Here is a 22,858-nt window from a genome sequence, read left to right on the forward strand (position 1 = left end):
TGAACTCCAGGCCAACTACACAGCGGAGGTGAGAGCCCGCCTACATCTGCTGGCCGAGGAGGGGGAGCCAACAACCTATGAATGGTTCATCTCTGCGAACGAAGAGGTGACCAGGAAATGAGCCCAGACGTTGTTTGAGCGTGGGCACAGGTAGCACAGGCACGCAAAAGCCATTAGAGAGAGGGGACCGCAGAGAGCCGGGAGGAACGGAACAGTGCCAAACAAAAGTTGTTCAGCACCTATGAGAGGATCAAAGGGGAGGAGATTGGAGAAAGTGAAGAGAGTGGAGGCAGAACATGACGAACAAAGATACAAGGAGTCATGGAAGGTCATAAACGAGGTGAGTGGACGCAAGAGGGCGAGAGAGGGACAGCTGGCAGGCTGCAGCCCAGAAGAGAGAGTGATCACCTGGTTTGCCCACTTCCGGGATCTCCTGGGCACCCACCCAACAGTGCACAGAGCCGAGGAAGAGATACCTGCAATCCTCTCAAATCTTGGAATTGACGATGGCCCCTTCACAGCTTCTGAGTTTGCCGCTGTGAATTACACCCTGAAGCAAGGAAAAAGTGCTGGGCTGGTTGGTATCCCCCCAGAGATCCCTAAAAACTGCGATCTCAACAACATCATACTGGAGATCTGCAACCAGGCTCTGATGGACAACATCAAGCCCGATATATGATCCCTAGCAAACATCATCCCTGTTCCCAAATCTGGAGATCTGTCTGACCTGTGTCATAGCAAAGATGTACAACTGCATGATACTAGACCGGATTAGGGACGCAATTGACCCACACATGAGGGACAACCAAAATGATTTCAGAAAGGGAAGGACCACCATAGGCCAGATCCTGGCCTTAAGGAGAATCATTGAGAAGGTGAAGAGGAACAAATTGACAGCAGTGCTATGTTTCATTAACTTCAAGAAAGGCATTTGATTCAATAGACAGAGGCATAATGCTGAAAATCCTCAAGGCTTACGGGGTCCCCCCGAATTTACTTCGGGCCATAGAGGCCATGTACAAAGGCACAAGAGCAAAGGTAGTAACCCCAGATGGCATCAGTGAGGAATTCGAAATCTTTGCAGGGGTGCAACAGGGGGACACTCTAGCCCCTTTCCTCTTTATCATTGCTCTGGACTACGCGCTCAGGAAAGCCATCAACGGGCGGGAGCAGGAGCTTGGCTTCACAATTACACCAAGGAAGTCTAGTAGAAACACTTTTCAGCCAGGGATACCTGTCAAGGGGCTTGGTCTGTTTGACTGGTTGGGGCTCGATGTCAACATAATCACTGACTGGGTCGGTCATTGGGTTGGTGTTTTTCTTGGTCAACTTGGTCAACACAGGCCTCTTCATCTTCCTCGTCTTCACTCATATCAGTGTCACCGTCATCTGTTTCCAAGGAATGCATGTACCTTCACCTTCCACCCTTTGTTTTCAACACATGGATATCCCAACAGGATTAATTTCACTCAACAAAAGTCTCAACCGATTGCAGAATTAAAAGGACTAAGGGAGCAAGTCTTGTAGCATTTATCTCTTATTAGTCAATAACTTGCAGAAATTCAGAAGAATGACACCTTATCTTAGACCAGAGGTGTCCAAACTTTTTTTCTTGCGGGCCAAAATTGTCGCGTTAGAATCGCTCACGGGCCACAGGGTTTTTGTTTGTTTTTTTTTTTTAAATATTGGAAGGAACTTTTTGTATTTTTACCTCTTCAAAAAATAATGTAAATACACAATAACTAATTGCAGTGGGAAACTGTTGTGTTCTAATTTTTTGGAAAGAATAGTCAGGCTTTTATAGGTCTCCCTCGCTAACATGAAAAAGAAAAAAAGAACGAAATATGCCATCTGATGAGGCCTGGGGCCAAAATCTTCTGATTCTTCGATTTGAAGTCAAGGGCCACAAAAAATCCACTCAAGGGCCACAAATGGCCCCCGGGCCGCACTTTGGACACCCCTGTCTTAGACCATCTGGATTTATACCATAACATGCCGAAATATTTACAATGCACTGAGTTTGTTGCTGCCAATTGTGACATTACACACTATTATTAAGCGTCTAACTCCCAATTCACACATATTCTGCATATGCGTGTATGCTGCAGTCCCTCACCGCCATACATAACACCATAGTAAGCTGCCATTCAGTCAGTGTTCAAACAGTGGGCACCACTCTTTTTTAATCTTAAATTGGGAGATGGATTTGGAGAATTGATTTTACAAATCTCATTAGTAGTGTAGTCTAGTCTGTTTAATCATGTTCTTTCTGTCAGGAAGAGGTTTATCCTTAACAAATTAAGGACTATGGTATCACAAGCCTGAATTTTTCCTTTCAGGCCCTTGTCTTCACTAATTTTACCACAATAAAGTCCATAAACTGTTAATATTTAGTTGTACTCCTTGGCTTTATCACTGTTATCATTATCCTTGAAAGGAAAGGTTGAAGAGGCATGTGCTTATCTGTAAAAGTAAAAATAATAATCACTCTTTGACTTCCCAGGCTGCAACATTCACAGGTTGATCCAAGTGTCTTTACTCAAGAGGGTGCTGAGCTCATCAGAAAATCAATTTACCACATAAATACATTGTTAATTTATATACAGTAAAGGCTACAGCACAAAAGCGACCGTAAAAGCAGACAAAAAGATGGAGGTATTGTTCAGTCTCTATAGAGTGTGCCTTCTTCTAAATCTACTCTGATTCACACCATTCATTTATTGATCATATTCTGGAGGACACTGCAATTCCTCGGATAGTGAAGGGATGAGCCTTTCTACTCTGCCTCTAATTGGCTGGCATGCACATTAACTATGATGCAAGAGGAGTCTTATATCAATGTTAGTGACAGAGGTTGTTTATCCTCCCACACCACTGCAGGTTAACATGCATGCAGACAGAACAGTCACCTAGCAAACACAATAATAGTCCGAAACCAAAGTAATAGACTGCTTTACAAGCTACATTACTTTTTTGAGGAGGTTTTTAATCTATTCAAATCTGTGGACTTTCAGGCTTTAAATATACCTGCTCATTTTTAGAGGCATCCATCATCTGTGCATGAGTGACATCCTGGATGCTTAATGGTAAAAAACCTCATTAAATACACATTAAACTTAATTAGTTTCATTGATTTAATGAGAACTCAAATCTTTCTACGTAAATGTACGACATGGACTTTGTGAGAGATTTTTTCAAATTTAGTACAAAACAAAAATTAATTTTTGATAGTCCGGGATTACTCAAAAACCCTGCCCAATTCTAAGAACATTCTGAGAACATCTTTTCTATTAAGGTTGGCATAAGTTGACTTCTGGGAGCAGCTGCACCTTCTGAAGTCCAGGGTCCAGACTTTCCTAAAAGGTAACCTTGCTGAAAATGCCAGAACATTACTCACCCTGCATACAACTGCCAACCAATTGCATTATTCTGGCCCACCTGATCACGAGTACGCACACACAGAAAACATCCCTAGTGTATAAAATAGAGACCACCTGAAATGGATTCACTTGGATATGATTACTTTGTACCCAGACTCATTGTTATTTATGATACAGGCCCCCTGAATCCAGCAGTCTATCATTTGTCAATGTCAGGGCTTACTTTCAAAGTGTTGCTTACTTCACTGAGGGATGGTCACATTGATAATCTCACGGCAGCAACCGTAGGTTTTAAATGACACTGACAGTCCACACAGTTTAAAGTGAAGCTTCGGATTAGCTCTGTGGGCCCCTCGTAGGAAGGCAAACTGCTGCTCTGCTCTGCTCAGCACATTTTGCCCCGTTCCTTTAAGAGCTCTTGTCCCCTTGTTCATCTCGTCTAAATAACCGCTCTGGCTCCTCAGTGACTTTCTGCTCTATCATTCTCCTTCTCCTTTCACCTACCCAACACAACTTGTGTGAATTGCAGTGTCATAAAATGCCTTTTCATGTCCCTTGTGTCTTCAAAGTAGAAAAGCTTTGCTGTTTCTTTCCTCTTTGCACAACCTGTAGATTGCTGTTCTTTGTTGTGGCTCACAAGACCCAACAGAAACATGCTGCCGAGCAGAATGAGAAGGAGAAATTGACTCATTGCAGACAAGGAAATGTTCTGAATCTGCAAGAAGTTTTCCAGAGTTGTACTTAAACAGGCCTTAATGGGAGGTTTATGTCTCTTGGTGTTCCTTTAACACTAAAATAGATTAATTCCGATCAAGGGGTGTTCATTTTAAATGTCATTCCTCGCAGCAGTACCTTTTGGATCTGATCAGGTCAGCTTGTGGTGCAACATATTGGCTCTTGAAGTGACAGTTTACAAATAACTTTTTTTGCGATAAAGGTGACAGCTGCTACCCTTGTCCTCACAATACCTTGACTCAGCTCTGACAGACTGAGTAATTTCCAGCCCACATCCAACCTCCCCTTTCTGTCAAAAAGAAAAAGAAAAAAAAAACTGGAACGTTGTGACCTTTCTAATCAAATCCCACATGACAGTGAATTACTGTGAATAATTTCCGCATGCACTGCATGTAAGGTTATGTAACTTCTGAGTAAGGCAGGTGCATAATTGGGATGCAAGTTCTTATCCGAATGTGGCAGCTGAGGGGTTAACAGAATGTAAATTATTATAATAATCTTAGATTGTGATAGATTTTCCAACAACGCAACCCCCAGTCTTCCTGGGGAAATAAAGAATTACAGAATGAAGGCACGCAAGTAAATATATTGAGAGTAAAAGGAAACTGGTTCCATTTCATTTACAAAACTTTATTTTGCATTGGTAGAAAACATAATTATATAATTAATTAATTATTATTATTATAATTAATTAATTTAATTTAATTTCAATGTATTTACAATTGTTGTTGAATAAAATACATTTGAAAAGCGCTCATTCATTAAAATGATGAGTTTTGTAAAAAAAAAAAAAAACTTCCTGCCAGCCTGCTGTACAAAACCCAGGGTATAAGAACCTGGACTGCAACACAAACGCCAGATGCTCGGACCCAGAGCCCGCGGTTCAAAGTGTCAGGTTTGGAGACACGCAGAGTGCAAACACCTGAACGTCGCACGGGGAGCAAGGCAGAGCAGAACGAAAGAGGTAAAGGCAAAGGCAAAACAGCAGAGACAACATGCCAATGCCACTGCAGACCACTGAGGACACCTAAAGAAAAATACATTTGGATTACTAACTAAACTAAACCTGAGAACTGAGGAGCTACAAAAATGGGGAAACATACTGCTGAAGGTGCCTCAAAGCGCACAGTCCAGGGCTTGGATGGTCGATGGATAGGGCGCGTTGAGCAACAGGTTACCTGCTAATGTGAGCGGGGAGTGCACAATGCAGAGCAATCTGCCTGGCCTGCAGCGTGGCTGCAACCGAAACAATGGTTAGACAGTCACTTTTAGAAATTTATCAGGCATAGAAGAGAGATGGGTCAAGGAGATCGTTACCTGCACGAGAAGTGTCGCGCAGCGGTGCAGGGCTCACAGCCAAACAGTGGCACTAGAAGTGTTATAAAACGACGGCTTAGTAAATGGAATTTGGAAGGATTATTTTATGCATTTGGACATGAAATGGGATCTAACTGGAGCAGGAGGAAGGCGGCCAACACAGAGGACCCGGAAGAGTGTGTGGTCAAAGAGGAGCGAGTGAGAATGGGAGTGCTTAAATAGTCCACCAGACCAGCACGACAGAGCGACAGGTAAGAGCACACCCAACACAGGCCTCCAAAGCCCATCTTACCACACTATCATTGGGAAACAAGTACCTTGTGTATATTTCATATCAATAAAAAATAAATGTGATAATTGATTATTCATGAATTAAAGGCAGGTGCCCACACAACTTGGCTAAATTGAAAATATTTCAGTGTGCAGCGCAACACAGAGAGACTCCACCTCTAATTCAACAAAAAAAACCTCCCCCTCCTCTTCTCTCCTCCGCCACACTATTCTCCTCTCCTGCCTGGAGCACTCCCTCAACATCAACATCACTGCCACTGCTCTCTCCTGGTTCTTGGCTTCTTGTCCTACACTATTTATAATTCAAAATCCTCACCAGACGATTCCAATCTGCAGGAGCAGCTTACCTGAAACTCATTTTTTTGCCCATTTCAAGGCACACTTTGAGGATAATAAGAGTAGGTTTTGTGACCTATTCGCAGATTGAAGACTGTGGCTTCCAACAATTTGCTTGTTTTTCTTTTTCTTCTAATGTTAAAAGATATTTTTTTTTTTTGAAACTCTGTTTGTCCCCGTGGGGCAATTGTGCACCAAGCGTTCGGCCACAGGAGCAGTGAACTGCATAGACCCTAACAGAGCAGGGGGAGTAATTAAGGGTTAAGTGTCTTGCCCATCGGACATGTTGCCCTAAAGTTGACGAGAATTACAAATGCTCGTCTTTTTTTCGGCGTTCAACTCATCCTGGGGCATTTTGCCCAAAATGTGTTTAAAAATATTTTCTAAATGTGCATAAAGAAAATATGTTCAATGAATAATTCATTGTTAAATAATTGGCATTAGCTGCCTATAAGGCATTATAATAAGAGTTTATGGGGCTGCCTTCTGTGAAAGTGAGAAATGTCATGTTTGAAAGGTGCTCAAAAAGACATGTTCAGTGTGTGGGACGGATTTGAAGTTCTTGTTTATACAATACGCTCTACTTTTGCTCAGATTCACCGCTAAAATGTCTGAGACATTGAGCCGTGCCACATCCATCTCTGTGAGGTCACAATGCTTCATTTATCCCCTCATTTCTCTGAAAGGGGGGGAATATGATTCCACCTATCGATTGCTGCATGAATGTGTTGCCTGGTGATGAAAGATGAGGTGTGCTTTGCTTTCATGTGATCAGATTAACATCCAGCAGGGAGCAGGCTCTCTGCTCCGCTCTGCTTCTCCTGCAGTGTCAGGGTGCACGTGACGGGCACTTAGGGCGATTAAAGGTCCAACGTGTTTAGTTTGTGTTTAGACATCAGTCAGGACATTTCACTAACTAGGGGACTGTATTACCAGAACCTGAGGAGGATTTGACATTTAGTAGTTGGAGACACATCTAAGCGGCTTTGGAAATTGTGTTTTTTGTGAATGAATAATAATAATAATATATTGATGTATTTTCTTATTGTGTAATCAATGAAAGTAAATAATGTAAATAATGCTGTATTTTTTTTTTTGACTTGACAGAACCATGGCTCAGTCGTTAAGTTAATTAAAAGAGTTTGAAGGTTGTGTTGTTCTGCTCAGTGGTTTCAGAGACATTCTGCTTCCTCTTTCTGCGCACAAAACTTTAACAGAAACCATCTCTGATGAGCTGTTTCAACTTTATGACTTTGCCAATGTCATTCTCCATCTGACAAGCTGGATGGATATCCAGCCCTCCAAAAAGACCAAGCACTCTTTTCACTTCTTTTGCTCTGGGGCTGGTAAAAAGTTGCCTCTCATGCTGACTCACATTGGGTCCATTGATGGTGACTTCAAGGTCCCCTCAGCAGTTCCTCTACAAATCTCCAACATGGGGCAAATGTTTAACAATAGAAAATGGCACAGAAAGATCTGGTCTAAATGTTTTACCCTGTGGAGTTTAGGAAATTTGGAATTTGAGGAGCTTTTTAATGGTCATCAAAACACAAGACACACAGCAAGAACTAGCTTGTTCTTTAAAGTCAAAGTGGTGAAAAAAATACTTCAGAAAAACAGATTCAACCAACATGGTTTACTTTACATTCAAATAAGCCGTGAGTAGGCTATGTTGTTCTTCTTTTCTTTGGTCCCTGTGAGGGATAAGCCTGCCCATCTTCTTTTATTCTCACTATACAGTATCTGCATAGTTGCTTAGATAGGTTTTGTGTTATTCTAAATTTCGGTAGATTTCTAATTTAAAGTAAAACAATTGAAGGATGAAGGATTAGGCTGGAGAGGAAACTGGGATTTGATATCAAGGAATTGTTCTCTGGTCACCAGGGATGAGAGCAGGTTATTGAAACAGTTTGACATGATGGCTCACATGACTGCTTCAGGAACATCAGGAGAAACTTAATGAAGAATTAACAATTATTTATTCAACAATTTGTGGAAACAACAGTGCGAAAGTCTTGAAGGGTAAGACTCCATTATGACGACTTCATGTACTTGGAGGGGTGGTGATAGAAGTATGTGGATGTGATGTGGAGTGGGGTTTCTGAATCTGTATCTGGACTCTGCTGAGCTGGAATGGAGGTGGCTGGGGGGGAGGAGGGTCACAGGGATCACACTGACATGACAAACTGACTGTGGAAGAGAAAAAAACTGATATTGAAATTTGACCAAGACCACAACCTCTCTCAACCAGTGAATGCCAAAAATCAGCTGATCACCATAGCAGGGAAGTGGTAGAAGTGGTTGAGAGGAGGTGGCAAGGTTGAATGTGGAAATTGAAGATATGTTGGAGAACCGTAACCAGTCTTCCTGCTTGAACTTAATCTGAGCTCTATTTCAATATGGAGTCCCACGCTCTTGTGGGACACACTGGTTCACTGATTACAACATCAAGACATCAAACACTGAATAACACATCTACTGATGATGCTGGCCCACTTCAGCTCCATGTTTGATATATGATCAGACTTCTCGGTCTGCGTCCTGAGGGGTCACAGTGCCCAGAGTTTTACAGCCACGATTTAGCACAAGGGTGAAGTTCTCATCACTGATCATTCCCTTTTTTCATTTGCAGAAAGAGTCCTGCAGACGTGACTTACACGTACACTCTGCACACATGAAATACAAGAACACCTCAGGGCTACAAATCACACCAGCTTTGCTTCTTTATTTATGATGACCTGTTGGTGTTATAGAGAGGGACATTCTATGAACCATAATTTAAAAAAAATGGCAACATTTTGCACTGGATGTAATGAAATATTTAGTTTCATTTGTCATATTGTAAGTTGATGTAAGAAAATGTAGACTGGAAAATCCTCTCACTGTGCTGTGACCATGATCCTACAGCAGTGAAACACCTGCTTGCCACACAACACCTCTCTCTCTGGTTTTATTTATTTTTCGAAGTAAACATCCTTCTCATGCTCAGAACTGGGCACCAGCAGTCACTCTCTGTGAAGTCTCTCAGCGGAGGCCTTCAATATTCCTCCTATCCGCAAGGCAGTGATGGATAAAAAGGCAGTTTGACTTTGGAGTCTGTGCAAGTCTGTAATTATGATCAACTCTGTTGATGTTTTTCATTCCACAGTTCAAAGAATTTACATACCTGCGACAGCGACAGGGGACTTATTTTGAACATTTTCGTTTCCATTATGGAAATAGCGTGTCTTAAACAAAGGAGTGCACCTGTGTTTGTATTTCTATCACTCATTGCCATTGACAAGGAACAATTGATTCTTAAAGTTAAGATGAGGAGTTGTACAGCCTCACTTGATTATTAAAGTGGACTTTCGCTTTTGTTCAAACGTTAAAGCACTTGATATCCTGACAATGACATCGCCTTTTAAAATTGATTTCACATTCATTAATATTCATGTCACAGGTTGTTGAGTCTGTCGGTTGACAAACCAGTTTGAAATGAGCTAATTGCTGTGTGTTTACATGGAAACCTGCTCATTTTGGACATCTCCAGTTATACAGTGCACAGCTGATCGCATCATGGCAGACAACAGCATGTTAGAATCTGATTGCATTGCAACAGATGCTCGCTAAGACACTATAATATTGAGTTTAAGAAAAAAAAAGTAGATTCTCCAACCGGCAATGTTTAATTCTGACCTGGGTTATAAATCAAAACAGATCACACAGCTCTGGAATAACTAAACTTACAGTTCCATCAGATGAAGGATTGGATATTGATGCTCTGACTGATTTATTAAGCTCCCTCATTAGTCGCGTTTACAATTAAAGCACTTCTGTAACAGATGTAATGAAAAGCAGATAAAGCAGCTGTCTACAGCCTAATAGTTTAACTAGAATAATGAATTAAATATTGTTTTCCCTTCTAAAAAGTTCTGATCATTCAATTACTTTTCATCAGTGTGTTGAAACATATGTATACAGTATGGTACATTGCTGAAGATGGAGTTCTGTAGAGCTTTACATGTTTGGACCTTTGGGATCAGGATGACCCCGATGACGACCACAAGCTGAAACAAGTCGGTCTAATTTGCCAATAAAGTTGATCTTCATACTCCAAGTGTTGCTGGATCTTTTCCATCTCCTTGCACTTTTTCAGCACCTCGGTAATTGGTAAGGTTGTGCCAGAAAATCCTCCACTGGACCTTCGGATTCAGCCATTTTTTTCACCACATTTGTATCCACAACGGGGTAGTGTAAACCTTGGACACGTTCTCCTCATCTCCTCTTCCTCTGAGTCAGAGTATAGTTAGTTTACAAATGTCCTCTGCCTGATGCTGCTTATGACCAAAATCTGAAGAACCGGTCATTGCTGTGCTGTAATTTACTGTCACACATCACTGCAACGCTTAATTTTCTAACAGCATGGAGGGTTCAGGAGAGAAAATCAATGTGCTCTCATAGGCTACTCCATCAATCCAACTCACCATCGCCGTCAATCTAACTAAGAAAAACAGGGGGGTTGGGACAATTTGCAGAATGGAGAAAATGAGGTTTCTGGCCCAGCAGTGGTTCGGTATTGCTGTTAATGAAAAGGTTATATGGCCTTTTCTTTGTCTTTTTGCGTTCCGTTTCAGTGGCGGACAGCAAGGTGATCCTGGTGGGTTCTGCAGTGGTAAGACTGTATGCCGATCAATCAATCCGTCAGCTACAGGATCCTGAATGCTGAGTCAGCGTTATTCCTACAGAAGGCCCATCAGGTCATAATGAGGAACACCAGCCTTGTCCTAATTAATGGGCTGCAGCCTTCAGAGTGCACATTTCCATCACATGCGTGTAAAGGAGCTTTGAATGTGTTTTCCACGTAAATCAAAATGGCTTGTTTAGTTTAACACATTTCAGTCTACATTTGTCAATGAAAATGTTGACGTCAAAAACACTCGACTGTTCACTGGAAGAAAAAGGCTGGAATTGGACAACAAATGGAGCACACTACATGCTGAGGAAACAGGTTTTATACACAAAGCGTTGGCCAGTACAAAGACTGCTGTGGCTGAGGAGACTCGAGAGCTGTCTTCCTCCAAGGCGAGGTCTAGCTAAAGCAAGAGCTTGAAGTATATAGAAATCACAGAAAGCCCTTTTGACAGCCTCTTCAACCGCCGTGGAAAATATGGCCGAGGCCCATTCCAATGAGATTGGAAGAACTTAAAAGGAAGATCTGCTGGTCCATTTAAATAACTTTATTATGTCACCCTGAGTGATGAAGCAAAGGAGAGGACCCACTTGCAAGAAATAATAAAAAGTGTTTTCATTCATTAAAAAATAATAATAATAAAAAAAAAATTATATCTGAACTGAAAAATCCATGAAATACACAAGAGCCACAAGTAGAAATAATAAAAAGTAAAATACATTAAGATGTAAATGAACATAGGTTAGGTATGAACAGACATGGAAGGGAACGAAAACAGAGGCTGAATAGACAAGGGGTAAACAAGACCAGATGTGACGCACAAGACAGGTGAAACTGATGAAGGCAATCAAAAAGGAGGGAAACCAGACAAAGAGAGGAATTAAGAAGAGAAACACTGGAAACAAGAGCTACAAAGTAAAACAGGAAACACGTAAAGGCAGGGTCGGTAATTTTCGAAAAACTAGCATGATTTTGAGAGTAGCATCCTCTCCGTTCTCCTTGATTTTGTTAAGGGGTCTGGCAGACTTCTCTGCCCTCTGCTTTCATGTGGCCCACAGTGCTTCAGCCTCATTTTTGCCCAAGTTCTTCTCCCATTCCAGTGTTTTTAGTGAAGGATGAAGAGGCATTAATATTGAAACTGTCTCTTCCTCTGAAGATGATAAATCGTCCTGTGGGAAGCTAATGCCAGCTAGCCCCCCCAAGGAGTGGGATGGCCGACTGTTTTGAAGAGGTCATAAGCAGGGCAGCCAGGGGTCTTGTTACTGCCCTTCCCCAGGACCTCAATCTGGTTTTTACTCTGAATAGGCATTACAGTCACCCTACATAAGGTTTTTCTGTCTTTAATGTAACCTTACAAGACATTTGGAGGAGATTTGAGCTTCTGTAGTGCACTCAAGCAACATAATCCTTGGTGTTTTGCTTTTATCTTGCAGTGGTGAATTTACATTTATGTTTGCCTCATTTGTTGGATTTTCTAACTTGTGAGGTGAACACTTTTAAGAATTCCAAATCCTCATGATGTTATTTTAACAATCTTGACAAAGTTTGCCATTGCGCTGGTGTGAGTGTGTTTTCGGAGAGCTTACTTTACAACTTCTTCTTGCGAGTCTCTCACAGGCATTATTAACTTTTTAGGTTCTCTGTGACACGAGGCCAGGGGTTGTATGGAGGCAAACGCAGACCCAGAAGGAGAGTTCAATAATCAGTCCTTTAAATGCGAGCAGGTTCGGTACACAAGTAGTCAGAGAGGCAAACAAATCCAGAGTGGGCTAAGGTCGGTAACAAAGAGCAAGCAGGGGTCATACACGAGATCAGGAACAAGAAACGCTTGGACTGCGTGACACATGGAAAACACTACGAACTGGCAACATAAGGGAGAAAACTAGTGATGTTACGAGATGTGCCAAGACTTTGAAGCGTGTGTCGAGTAATGGAAGGGTCGTTTCTACGAAATGCATATCGAGGCTTGCTTCATTTAGGGGAGGAGCCAAAAATGACGTCCGAAGCCTCGCTGCCCAACTGTACCATGTGATTGCTTTAGGAAGTGGTTCATAAGGTTTGAAAGCAATATAAACCCCTCAGGCTCCATGCAAAATGTGGGTGTTTGAAGGAAAGTTGCGGTGAGTTAAGAGTTTGGATTGAGTTTGGATAGCATTTCTGTAGTTTGGAGAGTTTCGAGAGAGATCAATAGTTACAGGATTTAGGAGAGTGAGGAGACAAACATCTAATGACAAGTTAATAGCATGGTCCACTTTCAAGGCTATGTGGAAAAAAATGCATCAATCGCAATGTAATATCAGATGAATTAATTTTATTCCGTTTTTTAATGCCCACATTATGCAGCCCGAGAAGACAGCTGTTTCCCCAACAAAACCAGCTCATACAGAAGAATAAATGTTTTTTTTTGTTCCTCTCTGCTTTATTCTGTAATTGGCTGATTTAATCAAATCTTAGCTAAATCTGATTTAATTATATTGAATGTGCTTGCAGGCAGCTGTATAAATAAACAAACCCTTATGAAGCCATGCATATGTGAAAAGACATTCATTCTTGTGTACACACATCCACACAGGTGTACTAACGCTCACATCGTTTATGCATGTACGTGGTCTGTGCTGACTGTAAAGTCATGGTGTGTTTGTCATGCTAAAGGCTCCCTGTGGAATCGGTAATCTCTGCCTCATTAGCCATGAAGAGAGAGGTGCAACAGGTCGGAAGATGCCAGCTCCAGCGTCTCCTTACTCAACATGCAAATGAAAACACGGTTTCCTCCTGAACAGCCTTTTCAAAAGATAAATTGCCCCAGCTGTATTGCAATTTTGACTAAACAATCCAACAAATTTCCACAGTGGGGGTGGTTGGAGGCTGCTATCATTTATAGATATCTCTTTGTTCTTTACCTCTATCACTACGTTTGTTCACCAATGTTTTCTTTAAAAGACCAGACTTTCCTCATTCCCTCATTAATAAGTCATTACTGATGTGCAGCCACTTTTCACTCAGTCTGCTCTCAATTGAGCTCTGTCATCACAAAGCAATTACCAGTTGCCTTGAGCGAGTAATTTGAATCCCTATAATTTGTACCCCATAATTTTCACTCACTTTTCTCCTTTTGAATTTGTGTCCAAACTGACGAACAGATTGCACACTGGAGTCTTAGAATGCATTGCTCTTTTACTTCCCATGGAGCCTGACTTCTTTACATTTATTTGCTTTTTGCTCTTTTTATCTGCCTTCTGAAAGGCTACATGTCAGAGGGATTTTTGTAACCCTAAAGCTTGGCATAGGGTTGTATGGAGCAGCCCAGCATTCAGAGCAACACGTGCCTGCAAAAACTTGAATATGTACAGCATCAGGAGTCACTTTAGATTCTCTCATGGGCCTGAATGGTGGAAGATAGTGGAAAAACAATTAACACATTTTTGATTTCAAGCAAAGAAATCTGAATATTACAAAAAAAACAGGATGTGAAAGAGTATAAATGAGAATGCCAATGATCTTGGTAAAACAAGAACTACAGATGAAATTACGAGACGGTGGGAAGCGCATGGAGACAAGTGCACTGGAGGAGGCAAACTAGGGCAGAGATGCACAACCCGCAAAATTAAAAATGTGATTATGACATATATGCCAAAGTTAATATTGTTCTTAGGCGAAGAAATGCCCCATATTGCATATTCATTAAGGCAAATGCACTAAATCGACAATGTGTGATGTCTTGCTCATATGAAAAATGCGATCCTCGTAGATCGCGCCTTTAGTAAATCAGGCCCTAAAAGTGCTATACTGTTTCCAACAAAGAGGAGGCTACTTTTTATATCTGTCATGAACAGCTCACATGATTCTGTTACTTATCTTTCTGTAAACATCTTCAGGCAACACTTACACTCAAACTTCAACAACACTGTTAACTCCAGCTCCTGCAGCCAGAGCTGAAGAGGATACATGTGGGACGGCAGGGTTTGACAAACAGGGTGGGATTAGAAGTAGTCGCAGATTAAGCTCTGCTGGCTAACTGTGGGTTAGTGTATCTCTCTCCCACACACACACACACACCATGATAAGCTTGGCTTTCTAATCACTTGTTTCTCCTGCATGTTTCTCAAAAGGATTTACTTTGATTAGTTTGATCCTGCAGACTTGACAGCTGTAACACAAATTCATGCATATTTTAATGTGAACTTGAGGCAAAGGAATCAAGAGAGAGGGAGAAATGATGAAATGCTGAGGTTGTCCTACATTGGGAGACTGTTCTAGAAACAGACAGCCACAAAATGCACCAACCCATTCTCAACCTTACTCCACCCTCAGAGAAGTTATACAGAATGTACCGTCTACACTTTAATAAATTGAAATGGCAGTAATATGTGATTGAGAATGGAGAAGAGGGAGTAATAGATAAGTTTATGCTTCTTACTACACCTTTTTGGACATGTTAAAATGTTAAAATATTTTATTTGTATGTTTTTTTTTCTATTTAATTACTATATATGTATATATAGTTATTATTCTTAATTTTTATTTCTATTATTTGTTTTTTTTTCCCTTCAATATCATTTTTTTGGTATATCTTCACATGTTCGAAATAAAACAAAATAAAATAAAATATGAGAGAGATGCACAGATATTGAAACATTGTCTAAAGGGAGTCTAAATCTAAGTAAAGAAGCAAGCCCCAGAAATGACAAAGTGTGTGCAAAAAGAGATAAAAGACCCGAACGTAAAGACACTTACAATATATATAGTCTTCCCGACTGAACATACAAAAGAGCTTAATTTGTGAGTCAGCTTCAAAGTAACAAAACATGTATCAATTGGACATATTTTAAGGCTTTACCCCTAAATATTCAATAAACCAGATGTAGTTGAATTAGATAAAGCTGTAGAAGAAAGAATAGTATCAGAGTAGAAATATGGTCCTCTTTTCCAAGGGGAGTGTTACCATCAAGGATCCTTATGAGCTCCACAATATGGAGCATTGTTGACAGTGCTACATCTGTTGCTTCTACATCTGCTGGTGAAGCTGAAACCACTTGAGACACCTTCAAATTCCTGCCAATTTTAAACTTTTTTTTCTCCTTACAAAAACACTGAAATTCAGAGGAAAACACTGTTGAATTTTCATTCATAAAAATAAGAAAAATGTGAGCCGCTTCATTGCAGTTGGAGACTCCTGTATTGTTTCAAATCACTTCAAATCTGTTCCATTCGATGTAAAACCTTTGATGGATGACTGAAATATTATGGTGGAAAAACAATCATTGAGCACCAATACTCCACAATCAAACAAGACCTTCTGTCTTGCAATGTTTTTGGGGGGCACATCTCAATCACACTCAGTATGACAATCAATCAATCTTTATTTATATAGCGTCAATTCATAACAGGCGTTATCTCGAGACACTTTACAAAAGCAAAAGCAGGTAAAGGACCTTACTGTTTGTCTGTTAATTGAATTGCTTATCATTTTATGGTAGAAGTAAAAACCCTCTGACTGAAATGATTTGTTTCAGCGGTGTATTTAAGACCCTCCTCCCTTTGTCCACTTTCTTCTGATTGGACAGCTCACTGGAAGTCTTAGGGGGGCAGAACACTGCAGCACTGTCAGGGGAGGGCTGCTCACCAGTGTTGGGAGAAGAGCCTATGCATAAAGCTCCACTGTCCTACACAGAGGCTTGAAGCTGTCTCATGAAATTCTCTGTTTCATATCAAGGAACTATCACATGATCACCAGGACAAGCTGTGAAACCCGCACTGTAAAATTGTATTCACTTGTACCACATGACCTGAAACTTTGCCTCGCTTTATGATGGATATCCAGCAGAGTAACACAATAATGTGAGTTTTATAAATCGGGATCAGCATGACAGGTCAACTTGTCCAACAGTGGCAGTACTGTTCCTGGTTTCATTTCAAAGCCTTTTCTCAACGGTTAAAGTGACAGTTTTGGTACAGACAAAAAAAATTATTTCCTGCTTCTCCAAAAACATTTCTCTTTTATGCGTTTTGTCATTCATTCCTAGATCATTTCCCTTTCCTTCAAAGACAAGAGCAGAATTGAAAATTCACAGGCGACAACCACAGGAAAAAAAAAAAAAAAACAGTGACAAAGAACTACAAGAAGCAGGAGTGACAGGGTGTGAGGGCTTCTGGGGAGAATCATTAAAATAATCTAAAATTCAGTTTAGAGCTTGGAGCAGAGCCTTAAGCTGTGTAGTAGTTCTGGTCAATCAGGCTGGTCAGCCTTTGATCTGCAGATATAAGCTGCTGCATTGGATCCAAGCCTTCATCATACTGCAGGGCAAACACAAGTGAGGGTTCGATAAGCCTTCATCTGCACAGGGGTGGTGTGTGTGTGTGTGTGTGTGTGTGTGTGTGTGTGTGTGTGTGTGTGTGTGTGTGTGTGTGTGTGTGTGTGTGTGTGTGTGTGTGTGTGTGTGTGTGTGTCACTGTGTAAATACTGGTTTGAGAGAAACATGCGGGGGACTTTTTTCGCATGTCCATAGATGTGGCTGCTTTGAGTGTGTGTGATGCATTTAATTGTGTGATCATATGCAGTGTTCCAGCTGGGGAGAGCAAGAGAAGAGTGAGGGGTTGAGTAGCTGACCATTAGTATCCAGCATAAACCCATTAGTCAGCACTTTAAGTGTGTTGAAATACGGAGTTATGAAAAAAACGTCTTTCACCACCGGCAATCACTTGCAGTACTCAATCATAATGGACGAGTGCACACAGTAGCCCTCAATGGGAAGAGCTACAGGAACACAAAGCATATAGCATTTAAGAGCAATAATGAGAAGACTAAAATACTCCTTAACAAAGAACAGAACATGATGTAACAATTCCCCATACTAACAGATTGGCTGAGATAGTTGGGAATTCAATTAATAACTTTGAGGTGTCTTAGAATCACTGTGATTGATATTTGGAATAATTATTGTGTGCATGTGTCCCAGAGATCAACCAATTTCTTTGGGTTTTGATGCTCAATTTTATGTCATTTTTTGCAGAACTTTCCTCTCGTACAATGTAAATCACAGACTTTTAACAACTCATTCAAAGTCTCTCATACAACGACCTATGCTGTACATGCACGTTATTGTACTACACCCCCACAAGGTAAACAGGAACTGGTTTTCACGTAACATATTACACTAATAACAATAGCATTTAAACTAGTGGTACTAATGGTGATAAAAGGTGACAAATTATTCCACTTAGACGAAGTTTGAAATTTAAAAAAGAAACGTCTGCCGATTTTCCTCATCCCCATTGAGAATGTCTGCTTTTATTATGAGGTTTAGGTTTTCTGAAAAGAAGATTTATTTTTCTGTGTTCATGGAATCAATGACAGTTTTGTGTCACCTCATGAATAAGTCTAAGCAAACAAAAACAAAAAAACGGTGCCTTTACTCTGCAGTGACACTCCCTTTTGTACTGCTCTCAGTCGGCATTCTATTGTCTGTTGCTTCAGGTTAAAATGCTGTACACAAACTGTCTCGTGCTGATTTTACCAAGTATGCAAAGGCTTGCGAAGTCCCAATTGACCTTTTTACTTGATCACTCTAAGTCTGCTGTTCTCTGTCCCACATTAATGGATGTTGAAGGAGATATGGCTCTGTCTCGTCTGTTTTCTCAGTACAGAAGAGTTCTGTTTTTGCCTCCAAGGACTCACTCTAATTCTTTGTGTCACTTTACTGACATACAAACTGGCACAAAAACTTATCAAGCCTCTTTATCCTACTTTTTCCTGTTACTTAAACTCTGCATATTGCATGCACTAAAGGTTTTTGCTTTTTTTGTGTGTTCTTGGCTCCATCTTGGAGACTCCTAAAGTGTTGGTGGAAAAAAAGGTCCTTGTGTCCACCTGCCACCAACCTGTGCATCCCCTCTGTGTCAGGAAAAGTAGTTTAGGAGATAAAGCAGCCAACTTACATCTCATAAACTAAGACTTTTGTGTGTTATTCAGTCAGTTTCAGTTATGTGTAGTATTTGTGAGTGTAATAGTGACTATAAAAGCCTCATGTTTAACCAGCTGTGCCGTTTAGATTGGTGCAGCACGCTATTCATCTACTGGCGTTTCCACTGTCATAATTGGAAAGTGGAAAAGGGAACTGTACTTTTTTGCTACCCTTCTGTTGGGATTTGCCGACTGTACAAATCGGACTGTACAAAGTTTCCCATTCAACAGTTGCACACAAAAGGTGTAACATAAGGTGTAACATAAATATAACATGGATTTTTTTTTTTTTAATTACTGTCAGTGCACATCACTGCCCCATTGACAACCTCGCAGACGCAGACCTCGGCTGGACGCCTTCCATTTTTGCCCTTTGTTCACTGTTTTCTTCTTGATCCAAGTCATTTCAGACTATTCTGTTAAGCTGCTGTGAAGTCATGCTATTATGTAGCTCAAGCAGTTATCGCCATCCAGCTACACTCTGCTTATCACGCAAGGGTATGGTTGGCTGTTAAAACCCAAGCAAGATTGCGTGCACCAAAAGCATCCCAAACTGTATCAAACCAAACTGGACTGCTTGGTGGAAATAGAGCTTAAGGAACCTGCAAATTATAATCCTAGCCAGAGACAGAAGGCAAATATGGCCCTGTGTCTTAGGTGTGAATAATTGTATACTGTACATCAGTTCTTCCGTTTTTAGTTGATAGACAAGGCTGAATTAAATTCCACAGTTTTACAAAGCCTCGTCGCCTCAACACTTTACATCCCATTTGCTCATCTCCTCGCCCACCATCTCATTTAAATTAGGTGTTTTTCCTCTGTCATTTTCCTAATTACCGACAGAAAAATGAGAAAGATTGGCTGTTTAGCTGACTCAGAGAGGTAGGTTTCAGCTATTATTAAGTGTGTTGCTTTGATCTGCAAGTAAGTAACGATTTAATGAGACAGAAACAGTTTGTATCTTGCCCCCTACATCTTTCTCCCTCACCATACTGAACAGCAGTGTCTACCCTTGTCATCTACGTTTGCACACTGCCTTAACCCTAGAACACTAAAATTACACTTAAATTAGTAACACCATCACTAACGTTGGGTCATTTTTACCCGATATAATATCCCAAATAGAAAGTACTTGTCATCGAAATATGACAATACATGATAAAATTGAGTGGTGGTCTTTTCGTTTCCAAGTGTGCTGTGTCTTACATGAAAATAAGTATCACGGGGGGACCCTATAAAAATGCAAAAAAAAAAACAATACAGAAAAATTAACAAAAAATAAAAATAATAAAACTGGAAACTTGATCTTTGGTCCACCCATTCCTGGGACATGTAAGACTTCCCTGACGAAAGCACAGTCTCCTTGACTCATGAACAGCTACAGAAGAGAAACTATTTCGAGTGAAAATCACCCGAACACATGCTTTTGGAAAAAAGACAATGCTGAAGCTACCCAGAGACCAACACTCAGACAAACGCAACATAATAAAAATCATGTAAATATTTGCTCGGGTGAAAATCACCCGACGATAGTGTTCTTGGGTTAAAACAGCAAATATTGTAACTACCTGATGTAAATTAAACCATCCGTTACTGAATTACATCCTTTCATATCATAATCATTTTAGCATAATTTGCACTATTGTCTTTTTTAGTCATTGTCTATTTTAGTAGGCTACATGGAGAGCACAGTTTATCCCATTCCTAGTATGTGTGAGCATGCCTGGCAAATAAAGCCGATTCCTGATTCTGCACTTTAAGTATGAGTTTTAATTAAGAGTTTTGACATTACACAAAATACATACACAGATAATTTTCAAGTTTGGTAATGTCAGCTACACGTCTTATTGTCGAGGCTGGAACAATTTTCTAATCGTTGTATATTTTAAATTTGATTTTATCTGTACAAAATGTGGCTTGGTTGGTTAGACTTGGAAAAGGGATATTTATTGTTGCTCATATAATGGCTCATTTTGTGTTTTAACAGCCTTCTAAACCAACTTTTTTGGGTAGTTTAGTGATCCAGCATAATCAGTGCTACATGATCCCAAAGGGCACAAGGAGACTGATTGTCATCATTCGTTCTACTGTGCCTTACACATTATTTCACATCATCGTTTCCTGTGTCATTTAAACACTCCTGTGTTTTAGTGATTACATCACTCTTTAGACATCTTTGTTGTTTTTGTTTTCCTGTCTTAAATGTTTTGCGGGAGCAGAGCTCAGGGTGCTGGCTGGTAAGCACGGATAACGTATAAGAGAGAAGTGAGATGGTCATTTCTTTACATTTTTTAACACCAGCAGACATCCATTGCCCTGCCTGTCATATTACTGCTCAAATACACTAAGAAGAGGCTAATGCTGGGTTTTCAGTATTGTACAAAGTTTTTTCTTTAAGCTGTTGAACATCTGTTCAGAAAAAAAAAAAAAGATTGTTCTTATTAAGCTATAGGGAAAACAAGGCAGAAAGAGCTGCTGGAGAAAAGCTGTTTTGCTTGTTCATACAAAGCATGATTATTTGCACTGTGCAACGTGTACACTATCCAACACAGCACATTTGGTATATTCATAAATATTGGTCATATATAAAGTATTAAAAAACGTGTAATATTTAAGATCAGAAATCCTGTTGTGTGGGGAGAACACCGAGGATGGCTGAGCACTGACTCTGGATTGTCACGTGGAGCATATAGCAACAAAAAAGCAGGCAACTCCCACTCCCAAGGCAACGACAGCAAACGCGGAGCATAAGTTCGATGGATGTCATTATTTCAGGACCAATTTGTGGAAACAACTCGAGTATCTTTACAAGCTGTCCTGTAAAACATTTGACAAGAAGAAAGGGAGTTGGACCAAAATGTTTTGGATGTACATTCTCACAGCGAGTCACATTTAGCTTGACTGTTTGCGTTCTTTTAAGTTGCGTTTGACCACGCGAGATGACACGTTTTGATCTGCGTTTGTTGTTTAATTAATCAGTTAAGAGTGTGTCCTCTAGTTGCACACCTCACATTGGAAGAACTGAACTGATTATCTGCTGTGATTTGTTGTCATGCGTGGGGTCTCTCACATTTTTTAAAATCGTCAGTGAGTGCCAGGCATTACAGTATCGACGATGTGTGTTTTATGAGACTATAATGAAGTCAACGGTAAGCTTGTAGTAGATATGACCTTAAATTCGACCTGCCTTTCTTCATAGTGATGCAAGTTATTCAATTTACTGTGAAAGCAAAAAAAGTCACTGCAACCTCTATGAAAAGCACACCACAAGCAAAGCATGATGAAACCATTTTGCAAAGATTGAAGTTGACTTGAAAGGTTAAAACAGTCACAATGTTTTCCAAATTGGCCTTTTTTGTTGCTGAACTGCAGTAATTTCTTTGAGTCCTTTTTCTTCTGTCTCCAGTTCACTCAAATTACATTAGAGATTTGAAAGAGCTGCAAGAACTTGTAAAGAGGAGCAAAAAAAGTGACTGTTGAACAGCTTCATGCTAACGCATCCCTATGACTGTTCTTAGAGGCATTAAGGCAACCTTGAAATACCTACAGGAAGTTGCCTACTGGCCACACATGCAGAAAATTGTGTCAAATTACATAAAGGGCTGCTTGGTCTACCAGCAGACATTATCCACGAGCACCATTACAGCAACGAGGTATCTCCTTCCTTTGGTCAGACCTCCAAATCGACTGAGAGTCAACTCTGACAGGGGCACACACGTCCCTGCTGAAGTCACGCAACCGCTTTGGCTGCTGCTGGGTGTGAAAGCCAACCTCCACAAGCTAACCAAATCCTGGTGAGCATACTGAAAAAGTATGCATCATCCAACCACAAAGATTGGGCCGTCAGAGAAACACCTCATGAGTCAACAGATTCTGTTCCTTGAGCTGATGATAGGGAGGCAGATGACTCTGCCCCTGCACTTGCCCCTGCCAACATCGCTACGGCTTATACCACACACACCAGAGCATGAGCGACCTTAACAAACAGCTTCAAGCCACATTCCCTTTCACCCAGAAAAACCTAGATAAAAGCGTGAAAGGACGTAAATCCTACTACGACCAAAACAGTTCTCAGGATCAATCTGAAGCCCATGTTGGCCAACCTCCCGATGTCCCACAACCGTCACACCGGTTCCCAAATCAACTCTGCTCAGACTGAATGCATGG

Source organism: Symphodus melops (genome assembly GCF_947650265.1).
Source record: "Symphodus melops genome assembly, chromosome: 16".
Classification (NCBI taxonomy): Eukaryota; Metazoa; Chordata; class Actinopteri; order Labriformes; family Labridae; genus Symphodus; species Symphodus melops.